Source organism: Chelonia mydas, chromosome 7, assembly GCF_015237465.2.
Source record: "Chelonia mydas isolate rCheMyd1 chromosome 7, rCheMyd1.pri.v2, whole genome shotgun sequence".
NCBI lineage: Eukaryota > Metazoa > Chordata > Testudines > Cheloniidae > Chelonia > Chelonia mydas.
Window position 1 is genome coordinate 43,503,294 of NC_057853.1, and position 6,475 is coordinate 43,509,768.

Below are 6,475 nucleotides of genomic sequence, written 5' to 3' on the forward strand. Positions count from 1 at the left end.
GAGATGCCTCCTTTGGCCACCCAGTGGAAGAACCTTGTCCACTTTGCCAGGTAGGTCTGTCTAGTCGAGGGCTTTCTACTCTCGAGGAGGACCTTCTGGACCCCTTCCGAACAGGCCTGTTCCTCAGGACTCAGCCAAGCAACTTCCATGCCATGAGGTGGAGGGACGCGAGGTTGCAGTACAAGATTCAACCGTGATCCTGTGACAGCAGGTCCAGTCACTTTGGCAGGGGCCAGGGAGGGATTGCTGACAAGCTTGATCGTGTCTCAAACCAGTGCTGGCATGGCCACGCCGGGGTGATCAAGATAACCTGAGCCTTGTCTCTCTTGATTTTCTCTAGGGTCTTGCTGATGAACAGAATCGGAGGGAACGCATACATCAGGTATCGTGCCCATGGCAGGAGGAAGGTGTCGGAGAGGGAGCCCTTGCCCAGACTCTGTCTGGAGCAAAACCTGTGGCACCTCCTGTTCTGCCTGGTGGCAAACAAATCCACTTGGGGAGTTCCCCATCTCTGGAAGATTGTGCTGGCTACCTCCAGGTGGAGAACCCACTTATGGTGAGAGGAGAAATCCCTGCTTAGGTGGTCTGCTAGTGTGTTCCTGGCACCTGGAAGATGGCATGCTTCTAGATGGATTCCGTGGCCAATGTAGAAGTCCCAGAGACGGAGCGGCTCCTGGCAGAGGGCCGAGGATCACGCTCCCCCTTGTCTGTTGATGTAGAACATTGAGGCTGTGTTGTCCATCAGGACTCTGACCACTTTACCCAACAGGTGAGGTAGGAAGACCATGCACGATCTGCACACTGCCCTGAGCTCTTTGATGTGTAGCATCGTTTCTTCTGGGGACCACATACTTTGGGTCTGGAGGGTGCCAAGATGCGCCCCCCCAGCCAAGGTCCAAGGTGTCCAAAACCAACTCGATTGGGTGAGGAGTGCTGATGAAGAGAACTCCTTCCAGGACTTTCCTGGGGTCAGTCCACCATCACAGTGGGGTAAGTACAGTTGCGGGGATGGTAATGACCTTTTCCAGGTAGATCGTCGCAAGCCATTGCTGCAGGGGTCACATCTGGAGCCTGGCGTGGCACATATGTACAAGCTGCCATGTGACAAACCCTGGCCATGGTCAGGGGAAACGTGGAGACTTCCGCGATGAGGTCAGTCAGTGCCCAGAATCTCTCCAGCGGCAGGAACGCCTTGGCGCAGGTCGAGTCCAGCACCGCTCCGATGAACTCTATCCTGTGTAATGGAACTAACATGGATTTTTTGTCGTTTACCAACAGGCCGAGGCAACATCAGGTGGCTAACAGCATTGCAACATGCCTTTAGACCTGGGACCTCGAGCTGCCCTTGACTAGCCAGTAATTGAGGTACTGGTAGATCCGGATACCCCAAAGTCACCAACGACATGCACTTGCACAGGACTGGGAGCATACAGGCCCAGTGTTTTAAGGGTCATGCGGGAGTCCTTTAGGCCATGGAGCTTATTGTTCATCTGTTCCGCGATCAGGGCTTCCCCATCAAAGGGAAAGTCTTGCATTGACTGGGGAGCCTCCGTGAACAAGCCAGAGAGGAGCAGCCAGGATGCCCAGTGAATCCCAAAGGCCAAGGCCATGGTTCAGGCGGCAGTGTCAGCCACATCCGATGCCGCCTGGAGCGTTGTTCTGGCCACAGTTGAGCCCTCCTCCATAATAGCCGGGAACTCCTTCCTAGAAGCCTCAGGAAGGGAGCCCTCGAACTTGGCCATGCCTTGCCACATATTAAAATCATAGCATCCCAGGAGGGCCTGATGGTTGGCCACCCTCAACTGGAGGCTAGAGGACAAATAAACCTTACGCCCAAACAAGTCTAGTCTCTTAGAGTCTTTGTTCTTAGGAGTAGCCCCAGGTCGTCCTTGTCGCTCCCTGTGATTAATCGCTTCTACCACTAGGGAGTTGGGAGTAGGGTGGGTGTACAGGTACTCATGGCCTGTGGATGGCACAAAGTACTTGCGCTCAGCCCTCTTGGAGATGGGTGGCAGGGAGGAGGGAGTTTGCCAAAGGGCATTAGTGATCTTAGAGACCCCATCATGAAGGGGCAGAGCCACTCTGCCTGGTACTGTGGAGTAGAGGATATCGAAGAGAGAGTCCAAAGGCTCCTCTAGCTTCTCTGCCTGGGAACACAGGTTGGCGGCGACCCTCTTCAGTAGTTCCCGGGGCAGGGGACCCCATTATAGCCTCGTCTGGGGACGACAAGGAAGATGCCAGTGCTGTAGGGTCCTCCACAACCATTGGTGGGCCCAGTGGCTTATTCCCCTGCTCCCTCTTGGACCTGTGGATCCTTGTGCCCGAGGCTTTGTGCACCAGAGGAGGGCGGGAGAGAGAGGCAGCTGGTCTCTCCAAGGCTCCGGACACCGAGTGGGTGGCCTGGGAGGGCTGGGTGAACTCCCACAGGTTCCATGAGTACCACGGCGCTGGCCACTGTGCCTGAGGCCCTGGGGCCAGTTTCGGTGCTGACAGTGTAGCCGCTACTGTTGGTACCAGAGCTTGTCCCACCATCAGGGAACCTCACTCCGAACCAGGGCTGGATCCTGAGCGGTGGCTCCCAGGTGACCAGGACAGAGTGGAACGGTGGTGGTCCCGACCCGTGCCAGTTGAAGTAAGCCTGGAGTCCGATCTGGAGCAGGGTCTTAGGGACTGCTGGCACTCGACATATCCGCGGTGGCATAGAGCCAGCGATCTACATCTCACACTTGACAAGTGGTACCAGGATGAGGAGCGGGACTGGGAGTCGGAACGGGCCCGGTGCCAGGAAGCACCCACACGTGGTGATACCCTTCTAGGGAATCGGTGATGGCCTGAGGACTGGTAACATCAATCCCTGGAGTGGTACTGCGGTCTCAGAGATACCAAGTGCCAGGACCGGTACTCCTGCAGGTGGGAGCATGCCTCCAAAGGTCTGCACCCAATGGCCAGCGGGCTGTGCCTCGAGCTTCTCTGCCCATGCCCAAGGTCCAAAGACCAAATGGGGCTGGGCTGCGTCTGCCTTTTACGGTCAGAGGTGTAGGAGCTACGGGAGGGCGAGCGCTGGTGAAGCGTTGCCCAGCATGGGACCTTGCTCTTCTCACTAATGTGTCCTTCACCCAAGCAACGCAGACAACTGCTGTGTGGATCTCTAACAGGCATGGGCCTCTTGCAGCGATCACAGGGCTTAAAGCCTGGGGACCAGGGCATGCTCCGTCCTGAGGCAAAGTCCCGTTCGGGACCTACAAAGCTTCTAACTATAGCTAAGGGATTTATAAACACTAACAGAAAACTATATACACTAGAACACAAGAGATAACTAGTTCCTACGAATGACCTGCAACAGCACTAGCTGAAGCAGCAACAGTTCCAGCACCATCACTGACAGTGGGAGGAACTGGCGGCACCTATATACTGCAGCATGTGTGCGCCACTCCAGGGGGCGCTGAAGCCAGTCCCCTATGGATACTGCTGAGGGAAAAACTTCTGGCTCTGGTGCATGTGGCGAGCGCACACACCTAAGTTGAATGGACATGACCAAGCACTTGAAGAAGAACATTGTGTTAGGAATCTAGGAGCCTGTAATAACCTGTAACTATAAAAATGCCTGTACCAATCCTGCTACCATTTTCCCATAGAAATTCACAGTGCTCTTCCAGTTGTACATTCCAGGATCAACATCTTACACGGCCTCAGGGGCCTCAGAACCAGCTGTGTTTATCCTCACAATGGCCTGTGAGGTAGGGAAGTCGTGTTACTGTTCCCATTTCACAGATGGGGAACCAAGGCACAGACACAAAGTGACTTGTCCAAGGACATACAAAAATGTGGCAGAATTGGGAATCAAACCCAGGTCTCCCAAGTAAGCACCCAAGCCACTGGACCATCCTTCCTTCCTAATTGCTCACTGGATTCCATGATGGCAGACAGAGAGCCCCCTCTTGGTGGGCTTAATTCAATGTTATGTGGATAGGGGATTACCTCAGTCTTCCAAATGCAATGGTAGGACACTAAACATTAAAGATAAGTACACAAGCTACTGGAGTAATTTACTGGAAAAGGATAATCTAATTAAGGGAGACCACACTGCAAAATCCAAGAACATCAAAAAATCATCCTGCCATCACACAACTCAATCACTGATTGTTCACAGTAATTGAATGAGTTAAGAACTAGAGGGAAAGTTAACTGAATTAAAGCACTTAAAAATGAAAGTTAATTATGGAGTGTTTGAAAACTTCTCAAGGTACTGCTTCCACTTGCCTGTGGACAGATGGATTTTCTTCTCCAGCTGAGTTACTGAGCTACTGAACTAGTCCCTAATTAAGTGCCTGTCTACATGGGGACAGGCAGGAAATTTAATCCAAATCAACTAACGATGTGGATTTAAAGTGGATTAGTTAAATTGCATTAAAAGCCTGTAAGGATGCACTGATTCAGAATTCAAATCTCCTAAACTTGGTTTGCTTAAAATTAACTTAATTAAGACCACTTTAATTCTGAGTGAGACCATCCACACTGGTTTTGTGCGGTTTAACTAATCCACTTTACAAATTCACACCATTAGTTAATTTAGGCCTGTGTAGACAAGGCCTAAAACAGTACAACCAGGCACAGCTACAGCTCTCCCAGAACCATTGCTAGAAAGGGATGCATACAACTTCATTGCTAAAGACTGTTCCAGGAGAGTAGGGGGAAAGCGTTAGGGAACTATTCCAAGCAAGTGACTCAGTCACAGCATTGCTACTTTGGTGAGGGACATTGGTGTAGATCTCACTAGCTTTCACTTTCCCTCTGGATCCAGGAAATCCCACAGGCTGGCTTCTCTCTCTTCTCCTCTCCTTTCCACCTCCCAATCCCATTCTCTTTTTTCCCCACTGTGGGGATCCTTTGAAAGCACAACGTTCCCTCGGGGAAGCCAGGTCTGCGTCTCTAGCAGCAATCCCCCGCTTTTACCCCCGTTCTAGCCTAATGTATTTGATAGATACAATTACTAAATTAAAATCAATCAAATTTATTGATCTCATAGATTAGCTATTATACGTACACATACCAACCACAACCTAGCCACTGTGTTTACTCTTTTTAAACAAAGACTGCCGCCCCCCGAGAGGAAAGACAAACAAAGAGGGAGAAACTTATCATGCTTTCTCAGCAGTTCCTTTCCTTACTCACAGAGGAGATTCTTCTACCCACGTTCCCAGCCATACAAATAACTAATGCTTTACCCCAAGTCCCTGCACTGGCCGGACTTCTCAGATAGTTTCAGTATTTCAACAAATAGCAGGTGTCAAGGCTAATTCCCCACTCTGGCACTTGGAGTGCAGAACAGTGGGGGCCCGCAAGGATTCTAAATATTAATACTGGCCATTCTAGGCTTGTATTAAACTCCCAAGGTTACAGCTTTTCTCTGACCTTGGATGGGTAGATGCTGCCACCACTCAAGTGCAGAACCCCTTTGAGAGCTCCGGAAGACGTGTTGGATCATGTTAAAGTAGTTCTGTATTAAAATCACAAATGAGTTTGATTCCCCATAGTTTAAATTCCAAGGTATTAGTAATTAAGAGGTCTCTTGGTTTTTAGTACTGTTTCTCTCCCACTATGTGTGAAACTTGCAAGCTGCTAATTGTGTTAGTACATTCTAAGACAGAGTCTGTTCTCAAAGCAATTCTTTGTAACAACAACTACTCACACAGAGAGAGACTCAAAGCAATACTCTGTAACAACAGAAACAGCACCCAGAGACTCCCCGCCCTTTTGTTGTATTCATCTCGCTTTATTAACAATTGTGATTAAAATAGAGATAGAGGATGTATGTGGATGGATGCTTGGTGTGGATAATAACTGAATGATCAGGGAGGTGCCAGCCTAAGAATCCAGTGTCCATCGGCTGAAGAAGGCATCAAGTGGAAATAACCAGAGGACCCCTGGAGGGCAGACTGGAATCCACCCAACAGCCACAAGAATGGGAGAACCAAAGAACAAGATAACATCTAGCAGCACGGAGCCGTCAGGAATGTGCCATCTGCTGATTGATTCAGCAACAGCATGATGAAGCAATTCCCATAGACTGGCATAGGAAGAAATTCCTATAAAAATGGACTCTAGAAAGTGAGAACTTTGGGGCCTGATTCTGCAAACCAACTTCCAGGAGCATCAGATGAGCATCTGACAAGGCCCTGCTCCCTCCTCATGTCCAGGCCACCTGGCCAGTGGCTTGGCATGAGCAACTCTAAGGCTGGTAACTATGATGATAACCTTGCAGAACCTGTGTGTGTGTTTGTATGAATGAATGTGTGAATAAATATGAGATTGAATGGAATGTTATAGCTATAACTAACTACTTACTACGATTCTTTCTGTATTCACAATAAATGTGGTATTTTGCCTTCTCCCCTTTAATAAGATCCTGCTGGTTTTTATTTTATTGGTATAACAGGCGCACTTGGGAATTTCTTCCTGTGGGGTACCCTCAAGC